Genomic DNA, 23,363 nt, shown 5'->3' with positions numbered 1-23,363 from the left:
ACCTTGCTATTGAATCTCTCAGATGGGGCAAGTTATGGTTTCTACAAATTCTCAGAAAGTTTTAAAATCAAGAATTGATAGAGGGTTGGATTAAACGAGAGACACCTTAATTGTATTCTTTCAACATCAAAATACAGATATTTTAAAATGCAGAACATCTTCCTGGTCTACCAAGAAGAGTGATGGGATATTAAAAGTCTGTAAGATTATTGGCTCTCCCCAAGATTTGCAAGGCAATAAGGAATAAATTGATGTAAGTGATAAGAAAAATCATCCCCCCTCCTTTTTCATTATTAATGACCAAATATTATTAAATCAATAATTTTGGTGATGATCTGAACAGGTTATTAAATATCATGAATTATTAACCTTAAAAGTTGATCAGAGCTATGACAATAATTCAAGTTAATGGGAATCTTTGGATTTCTAATGAAATATCCAGTCATTGACAAAACATCTCTGTTAGGATTTTTGGAACATGAAAAAGCAGAGACCACAGATGTCCTTAAGGAAGAGAACAACATTCCTTGCTGGATTACAGGAAATTAAAAAACCAGATATCCATGATCAAAATAATGGGCGATTAAAGAGACCAAGTAAAAGGTGCCAATGGCTATAGGGAATTCATTTCTTCCCAGTCCTGCCCCTGCTCCCCCCACCCCTTCAATTAATATTGCACCAATTGTTTCAGAAACCTCACAAAATTGGGAAACCAGCCATGGATTTGTCAATTCTGGGTGTGCCTCCAGCTCTGGGGAGCTGGGTATAGAGCAATTAGTTGGTGGCTCTTGGCCAGCAGCATTATCTGTTCCAATTACTTTGCCTTAAGCAAGGTGTATGTGGAAGAGTATTTTGTCCAGAGGTTATACAATAAAAGGCAGTGGAATGTGATTTAATTTAGGAGGGACAAGGAAACAGGAGACGAGGGTTGGGGGTGGGGTCCAGAGCAGGCAAAGAAGGTTTGATGGCTTTGACCCTTTGTGAAATCTTAGTTACCATCCCTGGGAACGTTGACACAAACAAGCCACGGATCCCAGCTGTCATTGAAACTGAAGGCAAACAGATGCCCCGTTGCTCTCTCTTTGCATACCTTCTCCACTGCAGGCTTCCTGCTAAAACAGGATCGTGCCAAAAAGCATTATCCTGTGGTAGAATTTCCCAATATTAAAGTGACTCCATTATTGAAGCGTTTAATGACATGTACTTTTTTTTTTTTTTTAACCATTTACTGCAAGGTGAGCCCTGAATACTAATGGGGAAAGGAAGCCACAGCCAACAAGGGATTTAGACTATTTTGCAAAACCAGACAGGTGGGTCAGGACCCAGGCAGTTACCTAGAAAACAGGAATGCAGAAGAGCTTCCTTCTTTAGAAATGGAGGGAGAGGAGGTTTGAGGCAGTCTGCAGAGGGGTTAAGAGGCCTGGCCCTGGGATCAGAGGGCAAATCAGGGCTCTATCTTTTCCTATCTGTGGGATCTCGAGCAATTTACCTAGTTTCACTGAGTCTCCAGGGTTAATAACGTATACTTTCCAATGGCAGTTGTGGGCTGGATTTTAACTGCTGAATTTCCAAAAGCCAGCACTCAGCAACTCCTTAGCCTAGAGCCAGGCACTGAGTGTTCATTCACTCAGCACGTACTGAGGGAATTCCTTCTATGTCTCCTTCCCTGTTCTTGCGCATGGATCCGGCTATCATGACCTTTCCAGACTAGTCGTGGGAGATGACAGTAAATAAGCAAAAAACTACTCATGATACTTCTAGGTCAAAATAACCACTATGAAGAAAATAAAACAGGAAGTGTGATAGCAAGTGACCAGGAGAGGGACAATTTTTATTTTAGATGTGAAAAATTAGGGAAAGCTTCCTGCCGGAGGTCAAGTCTCAACTGGAACTTGGGGAGCACAGAGCTGTTAGAATAGGAAGTAGGTTCAAGACTATTCTAAGATGAGAGAATTGCAAAAGTGAAGGCTCTCCATTAATGTTGAGGATGATAATAACAATGATCATGATTTTTATTACTAAATCGGGAGTAGGGACATTGACGACCAGCCCCCATGAACACTTGTCTTTGGAGGGAAACAACTGCATCAGGCACACCTTGCCCCCCCGATGCAAAGCCTCGCATGCTGTCTCTGAGCGCCCCCTCCCCCAGATGGGGTTCAGTCAAAAAGCTTCATTTCATTGCTTTTCAGACTCATTGGGAAGGGGGTTGCCATCCATTTACCCCCAAGCCTAGAATTATTTGTATGACCACGAGATGGCATTGGAGGGGGTCCAAGCACAAAGGCAGAGACTCAATGGGAGTTAAATCATGCTAAGACATAACAGTAAGTAAATATGCCCAGAGAGGGAATTTTAGCCATCCAAGGACACAGAAAAACCACAACCCTGGCCTCAAAACATCATTCCTCATATATCTAACCCATGTTCTTACGCTATAGGATAAACGAAATAAATCAAGAGCCTCTTGGGATAGATCAGGAAGAAGCCTGCAATAAATTCTCTTAAACTTACTTGTCAGTGCTTTGCCTAGAAACCTCAATTCTTTTTGGAAATTAAAAAATATTATTGAATGATGTGGCAATGTGGCAGGAACTGAGAAGGAAATTCTCCCTGGAATTTCTCCCTAATTTTTGAGGAGGTTAAATAATTGGAGACAATTCAGTTTTGTGGAGATTCGTCACATGTTAGGATTCAAATGGGATAAAAAGAACTTTCTTTTCTACATGCTACACATTTACAGTTTTACTAACTTACAAACGGGTATGCCGCCGCTCGCCTCAGTCTTCTTTAGTTGTCGAATTACTAATTGCCAGCACAGTGCACAAAGCAAGCATTAAATAAATATTAGTTGAAAGAACCAAGACAGGGTGGAATCTCATAAATTTGTTACATATGGTAACTATATTTTTTTTAGTGTTTCTTATGTACTAAATGTTTTATACAGATTATCTAATTTACTATCTAAGATGTAGGTTTTCCTGTATTTTGCAGATGAATGAGCTAAGCCTGAGCAATGGTCAACAGTCAACCAATATTTATTAAGCACCAGCTATGCGCCAGGCACACATAGCTTGTAAGTAGCTATTTAGATCTGTCTGACTTTAAATTCTACCCTCTTAACCATGATGCTCCCCTGATTCTGAATGGGGGACACTGGAAGCCGAGCATACCAGTATCTAAATATGACTTAGCTAAGGGGCGCGTGAGTGGCTCAGTCAGTTAAGCATCTGTCTTCGGTTCAGGTCATGATCCCGGGCTCCTAGGATTGAGCCCCGTGTCGGGCTCCCCGCTCGGTGGGGAGTCTGTTTCTCCCTCTCCCTCTGCCCCTTGCCCTGCTTGTGCTCTCTCTTTCTGTCTCTCTCTCAAATAAATAAAAGTCTTTAAAAAATAAAAAAGTAAATCTGACTTAGCTTCTGACTGATTCCAAGGAACATCAGCAACAGGCAAACACGGGAAAATGAAGGATTATTACTGTATACACTCACATCATCAGCACTATCATATTTCTGCACAGCTACACGTGTGCATCTAAAGAGCTACACTATTCATGGTCTGGCCTGTGTTTTTCATTAAAATCTAACAAGCATTTTCATTACGACATTCAGGCCAAGCTTTAGAGCAACGATTTTCCATCTGGTAGCCAGACATGAGGACACATTTTAAGCAACTAACTGGACACACTACATGGATCCCTTGGGCCAGACTGAATCTGGAAATAGAACAAGTGTGATCTGGGAGTCTTGGGGCAGCCTTTCTAAGTTGAGAGATAAAGGCCAAAGGAGATGGGGGCATCCTCCTGCTCTCTGCCTGCTCAGGAAATCGGAGTTGCTATTAACAGTCAGGTGGGTATCATATCGGGCCTTGGTTCAGGCACCTCAAACTTTTGCCTTGACAGGGCAGTAGTACCCCTTTCTTTTCTTTGGGAAAATAATGCAACCAGCCTTGGGAATAAAATATAGCAAGAGAATCATTATTGTCCCCAGAGGGTCATCGAGTGGATTTAAATCAATGGTTCTCGACTAGGGGCGATTTGGCAATGTCTGGAAATGTTTTTGATTGACTAGCATCTAGTGTGCTGAGGCTGAGAATACGACTCCACACCCACAGTGCACAGGACAGTCCTCCACAACAGAGAATCTCATGGCCCCAGTGTCCGTGTCACTGTGGGAAAAACCTGGTTCTGATGATAATGATGCTCCTGATCACATGACACCAGCAGTTCGAGCTCCTATCTGTTGAAGGATCATCTCAGGCCAATTAGTTGTCATATGCGGTCATCTAAATCTCACATGAACTCCCAGATTACCTTTATTTTCCAGGATAGAGAAAATCCAGAATCTGAGCTGCCAAGTAACTCACCCAAGGTCACAGACCAAGGATATGGCAAAACAGGGATTCAAACCCAGTGCTCCCTGATCCCAGGACTCTTAAGCACTAGATAGCACAGCCTGGTTTTGTTCCTGCGGATAGGTGTGGCTGAGCCCCTCTGGTCCTAAAGACCTTCTCCAGGTTCGTCAGGGAATGAAGACTTGAAATCTTTGCTGAAAAGTTGTTGACCACAGCCCTGGAAACAGCCCTTTCTCCCCTTCATATCTTTTTCTGGGGGATGATGAGATAAGACCCCTCCACTCACCACTCTCATGTTGTAATGCATGCACAGTGGTCCTTAACTGAGGGTGATCTGGGCTCTCAGGGGACATTTTGGTGGTCACAACTTGGGGTGGGGGAAAGGGGGACGCTACAGGTGTCCAGTGAGTAGAGGCCAGGGATGTTGCTGAAGATTTTACAATGCACAGGATGAACCCCAAGACAATGAATTATCTGGCCCCAAATGTCAAGAATGCCGAGGTTGAGAAACCCTGTGGTAGAAGCAAGGTTCAAACTCAGACCTTGGAGAGCAAGCCAGCTATTACGTGGGGGAAATTTGTTGTTGCTTTGCCTCTTATCCATCCACTCGAATTCTGGTACTAGCTTCTGCTCTTGTTTCGGGCTTCTCACTCAGAGCCCAGGCAATTTGGGGGGAGCCGGCTAACTCTCCCTCAGCTCCAGGGATGGCATGTTCTAGACTTGCCCTATCAGAGCATCTCATTTCTCTGGCCAAAGTGGTTGGTTGAGCTCAATACCAGCACAGTCAGACATCATGAGACAGTGACTGGGACTGCTGAGAGAGAGGCCAGCTCCTTGAGTCTGGACTTACTCCTGAGAGGACATGAAGCTGGGTCTGCTGGAGACCGTCTGGTCACCGTGAGGGAAGAGACTACCTCAGTATGGAGCCAACGCAGTAGAAGTGGACCAGAAAAATATATAGAGAGAAACCAAGCCTCTGTGATACGATTTGAGGTCTTAAAATAGCAATATCTGAAGCCAGCTTATCCTGGACTTTTGATTTACCTGAACCAGTAAATTGCCTAATTGTTTCAGCCATTTTGGGGCTGCATTTCCTGCCTCCACCACTGGAAGAAGCCCAACTGATACCCTTCCCTTGGCGGTAATAACGCAAACGATTTTCATTGAAAAACAAAAATAAGAAGATATCTGCAAATTCCTTTGCATTCTCTACAAGAGATTGCATAATGCAATATGCAAACCTGGGGAAAATTCTGGAAGGCAGAATTTTCCTGACAAAGGGATATGTAACAGAAGAGCCACCGGCTATTCATCACAAGAAAAAGCTGGTAGCCCTGATTTCTGGAAGTCAGGTACAGAGAGCTATGGGTTTCAGCTATCTTGTCAAGAGTCTAGGTGTTCTGGGAGAGCAGTGGCATTTTTGACACCTGTTATAATGACATCCATGATGCAGATGTTCATGTCAGACTCTCGGCTGACTCGAGTGAAAAGTTAGCAAGAGGATGCCAGGTGGAAGCATAGCTCTGTGGGAAGAAAGACCCATGCATTGACTCTCTGGGAGCCCTTAAAGGGAGAAAACATTCTAACCTGCACCGAGCCTGGTACCCATATGTTAGACTTTCATGTGGATGCAGAGTCTAGCGTGTGTTGTCAAGCACTATCACGACAAAGATCCCCCCATGTGTGGCTGGCGTTCCAGAGGTGGCAAGCGAGATGTTTTTAGGGGGTCCTTGAGCAAATATTGTAAAAATCACTAACAGTTATGAGATAGTTTTTAATGAGAATGGAAATAAAAAAACTAACATATGAAACATGGGATTTAGTGACTTTTATTACTTAGCACTGGGGTCAGGAGATGTTTCCTGTAAAGGATGAGATAATAAATATTTTGAGACTCGTGGGTTAGTCAGTCTCTGCTAAACTACCCAACTCTGCCATTGTTGTGTGAAAGCATCCATAGATGATACAGTAACAAATGGGTGTGGCCATGTCCCAATAAAATGTATTTATAAGAACAAGTAGAGGGCCAAATTTGGTGGGAGGGCTAGAGTTTGTCAATCCCTGGCTTCATAGGAAACTAAGTTAAAACGGAAAAGAGTTTTAAAAAATTTAAATATAATATAAGTGGGACACAGATATGGCAACGAAAATATATCATATCTGGCTCTTCTACAACAAAAGTTTGCCAAGCCTTGGTCAAGCCCTATTCAGACGTGGAGTGTTTTCTTGCCAGTAGAATGTCCAAAATGAACACAATGTCATCAGTTTCACTGCCCTAGGATGTCATTTTGACCAGTACCTCTCAGATCCTTTTCCCACTCTGTTCTCATGCAGTATTGTATTTTATCCTTACCTAGGGCTTAAAAATATTTTTAAAAAATACAGCAATATACAAGTTACAAGTGGGAGAGAAATGTTTCCAAGAAGGGTTTCAGAAGGATCTAATGACATAGCATGTGATAGCATCATACAAGGGAATAGAATTTCCTTTTTCCCATGGCTAACGTTTATCCCCGAGGTAATACCTTGTTTGTCAGGCTGTCTTGAGGGAAAAATAGACTAGCAACCCACACACTTTCTTTGTCAAACAGATCAGGATCAACGACAGACACAAGACTCAAGTTGACCGAAGAAATGCCTTCTGGTAATGGGGGCTGTGGTAGAGAGTAAATTCTGCCTTTGAATTCTGGTGGAAGCTTCAGGTGACGCTTGACTCAGTTTACATGTCAACAAAATGGATGTGACACTATGGAATGGTAACTAGGTTGGCTTCCAGTGCTCCTAAGGTCTCTGCATAGAATTAGAATTGACGTCAAGAGGCCCTCCCTTGATGAACCCACAGACACACGGTGTTTTTCAGTCTCTGAACGTCTTAGTTAACACTATAGCGAAGTGCTTCATCCACATTAGGTGGAAATGTTGTGTTTATATCAACAGTGTCTCATTTCCTCCTGGATATTTTCGGTTTTTCCAAAAATCCAACTTAAGGGCATGGATGGGTCTTCCAATGAATGCGATTGCTTTGCACCTCAACTATAATCATATTGCAAAATTTAATAAGAAAAAGTCAGAATATAAATGGGTGATTTAAGTAGCAGGCAAATTTAAAACATGATTTAAACCACCACGGAGCAAAGCAACTAGAATCTACGGCTTTGCTCTCAGGCTGCCAGGCATTCCACATCAGATGAAAGACGGGGAGGGCGTACAAATTGAGAGAAATGCCTGGTGACCACAGGATTCCTTCCTGGGGACCGTGTCCTGCAGACCTCAGCATATCTGCACTGGCCAGTGTTACCATGATCGGAGTACCCCCCATACTGTTACTTTTCCTCTAAAATAAACTCACTTCTTTAATAAATGTATTTGAACAGTAAATTTTATATCAGAAGTGACAGTGACCACAATCGAGTGATCAGAGCTGCCAAACTACTGGCTTGATTTGGCCCTCATTTTATATTAATATTACATATTGCATATATTACGACGGAATGGTTAAGAAGTTAAAATGCCACTGTGTACTATCGGGGACTCACATATCTTCCGAAACACCCTAACGGACTATAAAAATTCATACGTGTGAACATTTTATTTGACACGGTTAAGCAACTTATTTGAATTCGATATTAAATGGTATCAAGCATGTACGTGTGTTTTGTTACACGGAAACATGACATGTTTAAAACAAACCAGCAAACAAAAAGTGGAGTTCAGTTACAGAAGGGGCCCACACCATGTGGCGGTCGAGGAGTGTGCAAACACAGCATTAGTAACCTATTACCTCAAACTAGAGGCGCGACAAAGCCTTTGTTTATTCTGCAAATCCAAGGCAAAATTATTGCCGCAAGTTATCTTAAGATGCTGAGGAAGCCACCCAAAGTGCACCTGTGTTTGCGGGCTTGGCGTCCCTGGAGGACGAAGCTTCTAGTCACGATGTCAGGGAGAGACGTGGGGTACCTCAGTCGTCCAGAGAGGCTCTCTATGCCAACCCAGGCCAAGGTTCATGACCGTGCTTAAAATCCTTCAACGGGAAGGAACTTTTAAATCTGTGTCACGGCCTTTGAATGCCTGCAAACCTATCCTTGCTGCCTCTTCCCGGCCTCCATCTACCCCAGTCACTAACCCCAGACAGAGCAGCCTTCTCTGCACCCCCAGGACTCTCTCAGCAGGGCCTGTGCCCTTGCTGTTTCCACTAACCAGAAGGTTCTTTCCTTGTCTTCATCTGGACAGCTCATTCTCACTCTTGGGGACTCATCTAGAATATCACCTCATCAGAGACTTCTCAGATGGCCCTCCATCCCATGATCTGGCATGTTATCTTTATAGCTGTCATCACTGCCTGAAAATCATATTTATTTGCTTACATGGTTAATGTCAGTTTTCCCAACTGGGTTGCGGGTCCCTCAAGGGCAAAGCTTTCCTAGTCACTTAACACAGGCACGTTCCACTCCCCCATGTCTTCAAGGACATTTTTCTTTTTTAATATATATATTTTTTCAGTTCATACATAATAGAATGACATTTACAAATCTGCTATTTGCCACGTAATATAACTAAGAGAACGTAATGGTGCCTCTGTTCATGGTTTCTGTGTGTGTGTGTGTGTGTGTGTGTGTTTTCTCAGGTGAAATGCGTCTGTATATAGACAGCCTTTTCACTGAGCCCTTCAGTATAATTTATATACATTTTTATTATTTCCTTGCTGGCATAAATGTTTTGTATTTGAAAAAGTTTTCTGGGGCATTACATAGAAGATTTGCTTAAGCTTATAAAGTTGAATCATAATCATAGAATTTTAGGAAGGATTAATGGTTAAGCTTGTATAAAATACTAGTTTTAAGCAAATTTCACATTGGCCAACACCGGGATGCGCTCTATGAATGTTGTAGTTTTGAATCAACAATTAACGTCTAACGTTCCCAAATTATGTTTGAAGTGTTTGACACAATTTGTAAAAAAATGTGTCCTTTCAATGTTCTTTAAAAAAAAATGTCAAAAAAAAAATTTACCCCCAGTACCAACCACGGTGCCTGGCATGTAACAGATGTTCCATAAAGGCTTGTTGAATAAATGAATGGATTTATGAACACTGGCTTTCCAGGCCCTGGAAAAATCCAGATTCATCACTTTTCATCATGGAGCAAAATGTATATTCTGTTCTGCCTAGAAGTTGAAAGAACTCTGTTAACAAAAAAAAAAAAAATCCATCTCTATACCTCTCACTGCCGGGTTAAACAAGCTCACTTAATTTTTTTTTTTTTTTGCCTCTGTGTGGGCTTTGCTTGGGCCCCACAGATATGCCACGTATGTTTTATGAGCTAACATTTATTTTAGACACTTTGGCCCATTGGACATGATCTTGTAAGCCCCAACTCTCCTCTGACATGCTGTTGAACATAATGGGGAGATTTAAAAAGGTATCGTGGAGGAGAAGAGTGGATTGCAGAGAGCCAGGGGCGAGAAGGAGGAGATTGAGGTGAGCCTCGGAAGGCTCCGCGCTGCTCGTGCTGTCGTCAAGGGGCCGTGGCTAGATGTGCAGTCCCAGAGCTCCCCTCCCTCGTCAGGCGGGGGGTGCAGAACCACCTCATTGCTATCTTTGGAACTCGGCGTCCCAATAAACCTGGAAGCCGAACAGCAACATTTCACAAACGGGGCTGGAAACTCTGATCTAGGTGAGGGGCAGTGGAGGAGTCTCGGAGTTGCTGTGTGGTATTCTGGATGGAATCCACAGGCCTCGGAAATTCCAGAACACTCTCTTCCTCAGATGGGGTCTTCAATTAATTATGGAAGCTAAGTTGCTGCCGGGCATAAATCAGACATTGAAAAAATGCCATACCTCACTCCATAGTGGAATTCACAGGGGGGAGAGGGGAGGTTTTAAAGGTTTCTGAAAGCCATAAAATCTCCATTTAGATAGAAATCTTTAAGAAAAAAATTTACCTAGTTATTCATTTGCACTTTGGGGGTAAAGTTGTCAATTTAGCGGAACAAAGGCACCTACAATGTGACATTTAAAACCTGTGGAGAGTTAATATCAGTGGAAAGAAGGGTTAAAGTTGGTATCCTCATTCCAGTTCCTAATAAACACTTTAAGTGAAAGGAGCCCCAGGACCCGCCCGCAAGATGCTCACTGTCCAGTAGGAAACAGATGAGAAAGGAGAGGGATTGTAGCAATAGGGGATGAGGACTAGGGCAGAACTACGCCTGGGATATTGTGAGACAAAAGAGGAGGAAGCCCCATTCCGCTGGACAAGATAGGGTCATGGAGTGCTTCCAAGAAGGGATGAAGACTAAGTAAATCCTGAAAGGTAATGTCAGACAGAACAGCTGGGGAGAAGGCCTGGGGGAGAGAAGTATTTTGTTCTTCTTCCTGGAGCCTTAGTCCAAAAATTACTGAAGTGGCCTATTATCAAAATGGCAGGTACAAAATCTTTGGCCAAGCCAAATGCCAAAGGGATTTACCTGTCCTTAGGTAAACCTACCAGCAGAGAAGTATTGGGTATGCAGCCAATATGACAATGTATTACAGTCACTTAGGTCCCTGTCAATTGCTGATTCAATAGACCTATTAGTTTTTCTCTAAAAAAAGAAGCCAGAAGAAGCCATTAAAATACACATAAGAGAACAAAAAGAGAAAGTCCCCTCCAAAAGCTTTATTGAGAGCTGTAAGTTCCTGCAAGCCCCAGTTCCGGAACCTTCCTTTATAAGAGACACAAGTCAGAAGCACATTATGAATTAGGCTGTACACTTGGCAAAAAGGGAGGGGTAGCCATGATGTAATTAAAGCTTCCATCTACAATCTTTAAAAAGTGTGTCAATAGCTGGAGATGGAGGGCTTGCCTCATGAGTTCTAGAGAGCCAGGTAAGAGAACTAAGCAACAGTATTTTGGCGTAAGGATCCAAAGTGTACAAATCACAATGGCTGTAGAGTTTACTAAGGGACACGTGTGTGGTAACCAACTTTGTAAGTAACTATCTATGTTTGGAAAACTAGACACTCAAATAGGATAGGTAAAAGTTTGGCCTTGGGAGTGGAAGATTCTTTTGGAAATATCTCTTAGAGTGGCCTTTCGTTTGATTGGAAGAGCTGCTGATCCTGGACAAAAGAGTTTCCCTTTCCCACCAAGCTCAATTTCTCTCTCCATTCCTGCAAAGCTATTTCTCAGAAACATGAGGCTTAGCCCATCTGAGGAGTTGATTTTATGAATCCTCTTCCTCCAGATATCCATATGGCTTCCTTCCTTTTGTGTCTACTCATAGGTCCCTTTCTCAGTGGAGCCGTCCTTGGGCATCCAATCTCACACTGACCTTCCACCCTGACCCCCGACTCTTCCTCTACCATCTCCTTTGTTTTCTCCTTCGCATTTGCCACCTAACACACTGTATATCTATTTCTCTTTATTTTCTTTCTACTGTAATTGAGGTAAATATTCCTAGGCAGAAATATTTGATTGTTTATTGTTATATCCCCAAGTCCTAGAAGAAGTATGGTCATAAAGCAAGTACTAAATAGAGGCAGCCTTCGCTTTGTATGGCATCTCAGTGACCATGGACCTAAGCAAAGTGAAGAGATGATACCAGCACCCATAAGCCTCAGTTAATATACCATGCAAAGCAAGGACTGCCTATGAATAGTTGTTTGGATGGATGGAGCTGCTTCATGCTCCTACGTGATGGGCTGGGCCATCTAGGGCAGTTCATTATTTGCCCTATAATACATTGTGCCTGAAGGAAATTCCTCCAACAATAGAGGACCAGTACAATGGACATATTTTGGGATCACCTATTCAGGCCGCCTCTCTTTTCTTACTCAAAAATGCTCACCTATGAGCAGAATGTACCTCATCAACCAAACAGGTACATGTCTCATTGACAAATTTGTTATTTGTTCTCTGTATGGACAACAGTACTGTTCAGTTTTTCACTAATGACATATTCTTAGGTTGCATCTCAATGTAGCTAATGCAAAATAGTGAAAATCTCAGTGGAAAAGAAGAGGAAAAAACACTAAGTCCACTTGAATGTCTAAATTGCTTTAAACACTCTTAATACGACGTAATTCTACCACAAAAGTAATTCTAAGAGTTCTCTGTAATTCGTCATAAAGCAATTTAACCAATATATAAACCCTTGTTCATAATTCCAGGACCTGAAATTAACCAGAATTGCTGAAATGAACATCTTTAGAGTAATTGCTATGTATCCCACCATTCTTTGCTCTTCCCGAATTATAAGATGTTCATAGTTACGGAGGTGATATTATCACTTGTGATCAATCTGATTAATGTTTATTCTGTGAGAGGCATTATGAAAAAATCTTAACCTATATTATCTTATTTAATTTTTAATAATATTTTATTGCTTTTTTAAATCAGAAAAGTCTAAGGAACAAAATAATAATAAAGAGAGCTTAGGATTTCACCTGAGATAAATCAAAAGGCGTTAAAAAACAGAAGTAGATAAAAAAGACAATAAATGCTTATAGTTTAAAAATTTCAAGTAGAAAAGTAAGGAAAAAAAAAGACATCAAAGCAACACCGTTCCTTATCTGAGAAGCTAACCACTGCAACCTGGAGGTTCTTAAGACTCCTTCCAGGAATAAAAAAAAAGAAACAAAATTCCACAAGGTTTCATTTGATTTGAGTCTTCACGCAATCCTATCAAGCAAGTACCACCATTGTGTCCAGTTTACATAGAGGAAACTGATGCTCCAATCTGGTAAGTAATTTGCCCAATGCCTCACAGCTGGTAAAAATGGTAAGACCAGGACTTGAACCTGGTCTTCTGACTCGGGAACCCGTTTGTTCTTTTCATCAGGTTATGTTATCACAATCTGATAATCATCTTTTGGCTTTGTGACATGGGCAGCAATACAAGGAAAGTGGATATGTTGGCTAAGGGACCACCAATCTTCGTCCTATGGGCCAAACCAATACAAATATGAGGCTTCAAAATGATTTTTTGGAGACTACTTAGAAGCCTAAATAATGTGCCAGGCGTACAAGTAATGTCTTTTTACATGCCTAGGGAAGGTAATATTTTGGCATGACTCAAGTAAAAATTAGATGATACACATTTGGAGAGGCAGGCTGACAGACACAAAGGCTAGCATTCAATTAGTGACCCAGCTATCACTTAGACTCCTCCCTGTAAATGCAAACACGGTAAAGAATTCAGCTAATTTCATATAAATTTGGACTTAGCTGGGAAACCTGTCTGATCTGCTCATTTTACAGCTCCAAGGTGAAAGCACTAGCCGTGGTCATTTTGCCGGCCAGTTGGAAGAGCAGGAAGAGTGCTCGGGCCTCTGAAAACCCCTTTGCTGGGTTTTGCTGAATTACCACCACTAAGTGTCAGGTGTCTGGCCTGGCCTCAATCTAATCAAGCCCCCCTGTTTCTAATATTTCTATCAAAGAAGAATCTGAAGTTTAGTGAAACTATCCGATACAACATTTAACAAGATTTGGCATGGACATTTTCGTAGGAATTACTGCTGTAAGTACCCGGCAGTCTCCCATAATGGACTTGGTGATTTTATAGATGAAAGCACAGGTGTTTCAATCCCATGTAAAATCAACTCTCACCAAATAGATTCTTTAACATTTAGAGAGCTTATCATTTCCAACTTTGTTCCGTGGACTCTTTGGAACTGCCATTTTGGAGAAAGGCCATCCATGAGCAAACAACCAGGGCACAAGAAGTCCTTCAAGAGGTTTAAAAAATTAGTCAGGCTAACACAATGTTTTCCAAAAATAATGTACTTTGGCTAAAAATGTAAAATTAACATCAAATGAAGATCTCTTGAGAAGCTCTAAAATTGAGATGACTATCTTAGTGGCTTATAATAGGTACTCGATGCAATCAGTGTGTTCTACACAGGTAATTACTTTTACTACTAATGGTGCCTCCCACTCAGTGAGAAAGATAAGAGGCTCCAACTCTACTTAATCACAAGGCTTCTTCATTATTGCTCCACCACCTACTGGGTAAAACAATTCACTTGCTTTATTCAGCAACTCTTACAAATGAGAAAAATTTATTAAAGTGTGAGCAGAATGGGACATATTTAGTATGTACAAAGGAGATTACCTACTTGATTTTAAAAATAAATAGATGATTCAGACACTCGCGTGGATCATCTTGAATTAGGGTCTTTCTGGAAAAGTTTTATTTTCTTAACGTCGAAGTTGGTTCATAACAATTGTCCAGTTCCACGTGCTTCGAAATGAGGCAGAGGTGTTAGGAGTGGTGGGAGGGTGGGTGATGGAATTAGACAAACATGGCGTCAGTCATGGGTCACCTTGGGTAAGTGACCATCTTTTCTGAGCTTATTTTCTTCTTCGTGTAATAAGGAACAAGAGCAATAATAGTTGTCGAATTCTCATTTAAAGTCAGTTCTGCCGTAAGACAGATCTGTGTTTCTAAAAACTACCATGATATTCCAAATTGCACAATAAAAACCACAGAGCTTATGGGGAAGAAATGGACTCAGGAGCATCATGTCTATGTCAGCAACAAATTAAAAAAGACAGGAGCCTAATAAAAATGGTGGCTTTATGCATGTTAAATGGTTAAAAAGTTATATAAATACTATGATAAATATGGCACTTTGTCTTGGAAAAGATTTATGGAAGTAGATGTCGGAAAGGTTACTGTATATTACTGTGACATGGTGGGAGGAAGGTTATCTGAAATCCAGTGGAGTTGAAACACCGGATATGGATGGGCGTGGCTTGTAGCACACCTGGTGAACTGAGGTAGCTGGTAGGTGTTTGAGATATGTGTGTTTTCGCCTTTTTTGTATCTCTACATAGCTCGGTTCAGTTGGGTGCCATTTTCTGTGTTCACCTAGTTTTTCTCACAGGTAAAATCAAACACATGCAAATGCAAAATTCACATTATGCTCACAATGTATCAATCATGTTGGAACAAATTCCTATTTTCAAAAGAAGCATTATAATAGCAGGGACTCTATTAGAAGGATTAAATGAACTACTGTTGGTAAAAACACAGTAGGTACTCAAGAAGTGTCAACGTCCCCTGATTTCCACTGCTACCTTAATTAAACTGGGGTCAAATTCAATCCCAAACTCACAGGGGTTGGATTTAGAGAGATTGCCAATCTTTTTGCTGCTCTAGATCAGCAAAAAGGATATGACTCTGAAGGGCTCCCCTACAATGTTAATAGATGACTCCATGCCTTTGTTAAATGTTTTTACATTGTACCTTTGTCCTCGCCTACAACAATATCATTTCCTGTAATGAGTTTAAGAACAAAGCCAGGAAACACCATCCTTTTCCTTAAGTAGAAGTTGAAAACTACTCTGTAAGAATTTGGCTGCCCTTTGGTGGTGGTGGTGGCAGGGTGGGGGGAGGTGGTGTTAGTATTCACAGTGTTTGATTAGCCCTGGAAAAGGGGAAACCCATTTCTCCCCAGAGCCTTTCATTTTTTTCTCTTTTGTAAGTGATCTCTACCCGCAGTGTGAGGCTTGAGCTCATGACCCTGAGATCAAGAGTTTCATGCTCTTCCCACTGAGCCAACCAGGCACCCCCCCTCCCCCACCAGAGCCCTTTAGTAAGTGATAATAGATAAAACTTTATGTCTGCACTATATGAGCTCTGGATATATTAACTCATTTAAGATTCAAATCATTCTATGCAATTATTTTCAAGTCTTAATGCTTCTTATCAAAGTAGGTAAACTGCACAAGTTTGGAAATGCAGTCGGATTTCCAGTTAACTAGGCAGTGAGTTCTCTTAGAGCAGCGATAACTAGAGGAGACCATATAACCTAATGGTTGACTTGGGCATTGGAATCAGACCAATCAGAATCCTGGCCACACATAGCTGTGTGTTCTTAGACACTTGATTTGACATCAGGGGTCTTCAGTTGTCTCTTCTGTAAAATGGGGTTAATAAAAAAACTATCTCTTGGTGCTGTTGTGAGAATTCAAAGAGATACAGGGTAGAGGGGGTCAGCATGGTACGGGGCACAGAGTAAACGCTCCACAAGTGGTCATTTTTATTTATATAATTATTGTCACTTTATTACCAGTAGGGCCCGTTGGTAGTCACGTGGTTAGGCATATTGGCACAGATCCAGCTGTCTGCAGAAGGACCTGGCAGAGACCGAACTTGGCATCTGAAGGCTTTGGAGACTTTGCCTCCCTGGTTTTTCCTTTTGGTGTCCCCAGTCCACAGGACTGTTCTGTCACTGTAGCACTCAGATGACTTCTACTTGACTCACTTTCATCTGGAAACCACGCGAGACGTTCACTCTGCTGTCTCGATCTCTCACCTCCCATTTATTAATCAGCCCACACAATCTGGCTTTTCCTCCCAACAGTCTATGGCGAATGCTTGTGCTAGGTTCACCCACGAGTTCCATGTGGTCAGGTCCAGGGGGCACTTTCTCAGCTTGTACCTTTACTGACCTCTTCCCTCTTGAAACATTCTCTTCTACTAGCCTCCCATCTTGAAAATCACCCTATCTTGATTTTCTTCCAATCTCCCTAAGAGCTCATTCTGTGTCTTTTTGTGGATCCTTTCTCCTTTACAACTTGAAATATTGGCCTTCTTTAGGGCTTGGTGGTGGTGTTTATTTGTTTCCTTTTATAATCTTTCTCTAGATATACCCCCCTGCTACAGTGGCATTCATTACTCCTATTTGCTGGGACTTTCAAGTTGGTATGTACAAGTACCAAGCCAAGGTCTAGATGAGCACCCAGTGGTGTTCTCCATATCTCTTGAACATTTCAAAAGTATCTCACACTTAAGAGTCCCCTTCTATCAATCGCAATCTCCGTTTAGGTTAGACAAACACCCAAGTTCTGTTGATTTTACCCACAACATGTATCTCAATCCACTCACTTCTCTGTATCTCCATTGCCAGGAGCCTAATCTATCCTTTCTCCCCCCAGCTTCCTACTGATATAGCTTACTGGTGTCTTTGCATTCGGCCACATCCCACTCCCATGCATCTAATATAATGTAGCCAGAGCAATATTTTCCAAAGATAATTTGTTTATATTATCCCCTTATTAAAAACTTATAACTTCTCAATGCTCAGAGGCCAAATATAATATTAACATGGCTACAAAATCCTGAATATGATAGATTTCCTCTGATCCACTTTTACTTTGTACCATTTCATTTCTTTTCATTCGTTCATTCAAGAAATATTGAATGAATACCTATTATGTGTCAGCATATTATATAATTGCTCGGACTTGGAAAATGTCTTGCCATGAACAAGTGTTACTTGAAATTTTAACTTTCAAAAATTCCTCAGTATTCATTCAAAGGGATAGATGTAACTGAAATGAAATGCTAAAATCCACATTATACTCTCTATTTGGAGTAATCTCCCTAACAGCAAAACTCTTTCCTCACATGGTTTTAGATCTTTGTGGGTTTAGATCTTAGGTTTATAGAAATGTCTCTTTGTAAGCATGAGCACGCAGATTTTGTAGTGAAAAGTTGGATTAGTCATTGATTTAAGCCCTTCTTCCTTCCCTCTTCCTCTCTTCTGACGGTTCCCCTCTGAAACAGCCATGTAAACTCTGTGCCTTTGCATTGAATAAGTTGACATTCCAAACACCTAAGAGGTCTGGGATTGGGTAACAGACACTTACCCACATTGCACACAGGGCACATTTCAATTTTCTGCTGCAGTACTCAGAGGAGATTAGAGTATGTACAAATTTGAGAAATTTCAAAAAAGACAGGGAGAGTGAACAGCCAATTTCCATTGCATCTTTGCAAGTGAGTATCAGGAAATTTGTTATTAATTTTGTCCAAGGTGATGTAATCCAAGCATTAGTCACTAACTGCCTTTTCAGAGATAACGAATGATCTATTAATTGCCACGCTTACTGGCCTTTTGTCAGGCTTTGTTTTTCTTTGACCTTTGTGCAGCATTTAATGTGTCCACTGCCCCTTCTTAGTGACTCATTCTTGGCTTCCATGTGCCTAACCCTCCTGAGTCTTCCTCCCTTCTGACTGGCTTTTCCATCTCTGGATCATCCCGAGTTGGTCCTCAAATGAGGATAGGTCCCAGGGCTCTGGCCTTGTCAATCTTTCTTGTCTAATTCTTTGTTCTCAGAGGACTGGCTCATTCTCCCGGCTTCAAGCTTATAGAGGAACCCATGGCATTATCTTCATCACTGATCTTTCTGCCAAGCTCGTGGTCCCACATCTCTCCTTCCCTAGGGACTACTTCCCCTTGATTACACTACTCCTGTCCTCTTGCTGGCCTTTCCACCAGAATGGACCTCTCTGCTCACCCCTGAATCCCCAATCTCTCAGGAGTGCCAATATTCTCCCTGATACAAATAATCAAAACTCAGAAATGGCACTTAGGGTTTTGTTTATAATCCCTTCTTTAATAAGTTCCCATTGCTCTCAGAATTAAGTCCCAAATGGGTTCTGTGTCTGCAAGTCCCTTTCATAATGTGACCCCTTCCAACCTTTCAGGATCCCCAACCACACGGACTTCTCTAAGTCCATCCAATGCGCCAACCTTTTCCTGCCTCATGTCCTTGGCCAGTGCTATCTCTGTATCTAAAATGTTCCTCTCCATGGCCTGCTTCCTCCTGGTCTCCTCCACTCCCACCACCAACCTAATTCATTGCTAATTTTTAGTTGTGAGCTTTAATAACAGTTATCTCAGGAAGCCATCCTTGATTTTCCCCATCCAACACTAGCTCAGCATCTGGCTCATTCTTTCCCAGTCTTACGACACCATGTACAACTCAGATGTGCAGTCTGGTGTTGTTTTTCTCTGCTGGACTGTGAGCTCCATGAAGTCAAGGCCTTGTTCATCTCCATATCCCCAGGGCCTGGCACATGCACATGCATTCAATAGGTCAAATAAAAGGATGAATTGTTGAGATTCAACTTGGGCCACTCCATTATCAGCCAAATGCATTTAGCCACCAAGCCTTGCAATCTTTCAGGTTCATATCACTCCATCCTTCTCTCCTGCCCCCACCACCATTTTTCCTTCCCTCCTGCCCCTACCACCCTTTCTGTTCTTGCTCCAGTCCAGGCTTTCATCATCTCTTGGCTGGACTGTTGTAATAACTCAACAGTCTTCTTTGGATCTCTCTTTGCTGCAATGAATTTTGTACACTACTGTCAGATAATCTTCCGTAACAAAATTCCCATGTTATTCCTTTGCTCAGGACTCCCTGATGGCTCTCTCCCATCTACAGAACAAAGTGGAATTGAAATAAAAACTCAGAAAGGTCTGAGTCATCGGGTCTCAGAATTGAAAGGAATCTAGAGCGTTATCTGGTATAACCACCTCTTGCTACGAATAAGGAAGCTGAGGTCAAGAGGGATTTGGTGATTGTCAAAGAACACAGAACCACAGGCCAGTCTCCATGCAGAATGGCCTTGAGGGTTTGCCGGCTTAAAACACATCCACACCCTCTACTGCCCAAACTCCTTCCCATGTCCTACCTAGCCTGTTATAATCTGGCTCCTGCCTATGGAAACCAGCTTGTTCAGGTTTGCCCAGGACTCCCCAATGTGAAGACGGAAAGCCCTCGATCCCGAGAGCACTCTCAGTGTCCCTGGACCATCAGGGATGGCTGGTCACCCAGTCCCACCCCCATCTCCGGTCTCATCTCTATCATGCTCTGACTTGTTTAGTTCTCATCAATCACATTCGGTCTGCCTTCCGTTTCTAGAACACACTGTCCAAACTCATTCTCACCTAGGGCCTTTGCCCTTGCTATGGCCCCTCTCCCTGTCTTTCACAGTTACTCTGTGTCAGAAACTCATATCCCTGACTTGTCATCCAAATTCCTTTGTTAGCTTGGCCTGCAACACTTTCATAACCTGACTGTAGATCTCCTTTGTGTCCTTAATTTACTACTTCCATTCTGGTCACATATGTGCTCGAAAATTACACTAATCATTGCAGTGATGGAAATATCAGCTGAATGAAAAAGCTGGGCCCTCTCATTCCCATTGCACAGATTATTAAAATAGGAAAAAGGGAGATGTTTTGCTTGGAGCAATCCATGAGCTTGACAGGAAAGAAAGCAATAATGAAAAAGTTTGAGACTACCTGTCTCTTTTTTATTTATTTGCATTGCTCAATAGATTCCAATCTCACTCATTATAACAGCCCACAGCCCTTCAGGCCCAGCACATCACAGTGATCTATTGTTGGGATAAAAATCTCCTGGTGATGACAGCCAGGATTGACAGAAATGTTTAAATCCTAAAACTACGCTTTGGACGACATTCAATTTTTTGTCATGAAATTTCAAAATGTGATTGGACTCTTTTCAGAGCTTTCCACATGGAGGAAATGCCAGAGATGTAGAGAACATGACACAGCTGGGATACAGTGGGAGGAACACTGACCTTCAAGGCCAAGTACCTTGGGAGAAATCAGGACTCTGGCCCACGAGCTGTGGGACTTCAGGCCGGTCACCTGCTTCCCTGAGCCTTGAATGCTTCATCTGTGAAATGGGAGTACAGAAACTGCCCTCTGATGAGGAAGGGGTAGCACGTGTGCATGGACCCTCAGCACCCTCTCTGGCACGAAGTAGATGTGCCCTAATTTTTCATTTACAAAAATTACTAGTATCTATGTTTTCCATGAAACCTTTTACAAGTCTGAATATTCCTTTATTAGAAGTCCCTGAAACTCAGACACAGCAATCACGATTGTCTTTTATTTGTTCATTATTTTGCAAGTCTTGTCTGGCTGTTTAGTCTGTGTATATTGGAAATTCCCAACAAACAGAAACTTTACAAAACCCATTCTTGCCTTTATCTTTGACACATTGGTCTGATTTTTACACTCCATACGATACCCATCTCATTCTGACTTGTATTCTGGCCAGCTCATTTCCTAGTGAGTAATTGAGGCACTTTGAAAAGTCTTGGGGACACACAGACCAATAGATTCTGTCCCCTGCCCTAGGAGAACCCAGAGTCCAGTAGGAAAGACAGATATGTAAGGACATAATTTCAGCAATGTGGTGAGTTTTATATCTGAGCACAGTGAGAGACACTGAAAAGAAGGAAACATTTAACTTCTCAAAGGAGGAAACATTTAATTTCACAAGGAATAGTCAAGGAGGGCTCTATTGAGGAGGTGACATTTGACCAGAGGTTTAAAAGATGCATAAGAGTATACCAAGGCCATTAAGAAGGGAAGGGAAGAAGTTATATACATGTCACTTACAAGCCCAAACTGGTAAGGCAGAGACCACCCCTCCATTTCTTGTCTCTGCTGCCAGACTGCAGATTTCTTAAAATTTGGAAAAGCATTTCACATTTCATTGGACATCACATCGTCTCTATCACAATCATGACCCAAAGAAATTCTGTAACTAGTTCCTATGATAAATGGCCTCAACTTTGAACTAATGTATAGTAAAAGTAACAAACACTGAGATCAGTGGGAAACTATAATTAAACATACATATTTCAGAATGAAAATTTACATCAATCAACCTAGACCCACACTGAAAATAGACCAATTTTTTTTTCAACTTGGCAGAACAGAGTTAATAGAAGATGGGAAGCACTCTTTTCAGCTATCAAAACAGATTTCAGGGACTGCTGAAAAGCATCTATTAGTTCATCCCATATCATCCTCTTCTTTTTAAAAAATAATAATTTCATTGTTTAAAATGGCTCATGCTAAAAATGTGTTTGAGTAATAGAAAAAATTGTAAAGAATAAAGTTTAACAATCATCCAGAATCCCAGCATCTAGAAATAACTCTAACTTTTGTTGAATTGTATTTTAGATGTGTCTCTATCCATATGAGTGGATGGAAGCAGATAGCTGGATGGATGGACAGGTAGATAGATAGGTGGATGGATGGGTGGAATGATGGATGGACAAATGGATGGGTGACTGGATGCATAGATGGATGGACAAATGGATGGAAGGATGGAAAAGTGGATGGATGGATGGATGGATGGATGGATGGATGGATGGTTGGACGGACAGACAAATGGATGGATAGGTGGATGGATGGATGGATGGATGGATGGATGGGTAGATGAATGGATGGATGGATGGATGGATGGGTAGATGAATGGATGGAAGAACTATATCCCCCTTTTTCCCCAAGGCTAATGATATCTCCCTTTCTAGTGAATTTACCTGTCTGACCCCCAGTGAACAAGAGGAAAAGGCCCAGTCTCACATACTCAATTCCTGTACTTTCCAGATTCCTCAAGTTGATTTCCTAGAGGAATTTTGGAAAGTCTTCCAGGGATGATGTCAAAACATCTGGTTGAGAAAGCCAAAGCAATTATTTTTCATCATATCAATTAAAATCTATGGAGGCTGGATATATATTATGGGTTCTTAGAAATAGGGGGTAGGGAATAAGACATCATTTACATTTACTCTCTCATGTTACAATGAGGAATAAGGAGACTAGAAAAAAAAATCTAGACTAGAACTCAGGTCACTCACTCCTAATATGACCCCTCTTACAGAGCTCTTGTGAGCATTAATAAAATAATATTGATAAAGTACTTATTTTTAAGACTGGACCATAGTAGCATCCAACCCCTGCCTCTCCCCCCACGTGGTAAGTAATATTGCTACATCACTATTATTTTGTGGTCTACACTGAAGATACTTTCTGCACCTATATTTGCAAACCACGTTCTTCTAAAGAAGCTGGAAACATGGGCTATGTAACTTTAAAAAACAAAGTCCTCGATCTAATAGAAGCAAAGTGATTTCCTGAACTACCTCTGCCCCAACTCAACTTAGCATTTCCTGATCATTTTCAATTGGATGTGTTGGTCGGGGGGGAAAACCCAGCAACCATAAACATGGCTGCCTAGAACATTTAAGAACCAGCATTACCTCATTACTCTCTACTAGGGTCAACCTCTGCACCGTGGACATTTGGGATTGGATCACTCTGTCATGGGGGCTGTCCTGGGCATTATGGGATGTGCAGCAGCATCCTCGGCCTCTACCCACTAGACACCAGTAACAATTCACCTAACAACCCA

The 23,363-nt window shown here is 41.7% G+C and overlaps 1 protein-coding gene across 4 annotated transcripts in view; it reads right to left on the bottom strand.

The window, feature by feature from the left end:
• The window catches only part of TSHZ2 (teashirt zinc finger homeobox 2), a 739,565-nt gene that overhangs the window by 312,668 nt on the left and 403,534 nt on the right, over positions 1–23,363 (bottom strand). The window lies entirely within an intron of this gene.

Source organism: Halichoerus grypus, chromosome 10 (assembly GCF_964656455.1).
Source record: "Halichoerus grypus chromosome 10, mHalGry1.hap1.1, whole genome shotgun sequence".
NCBI lineage: Eukaryota > Metazoa > Chordata > Mammalia > Carnivora > Phocidae > Halichoerus > Halichoerus grypus.
This window is presented reverse-complemented; position numbering and strand designations above follow the sequence as displayed.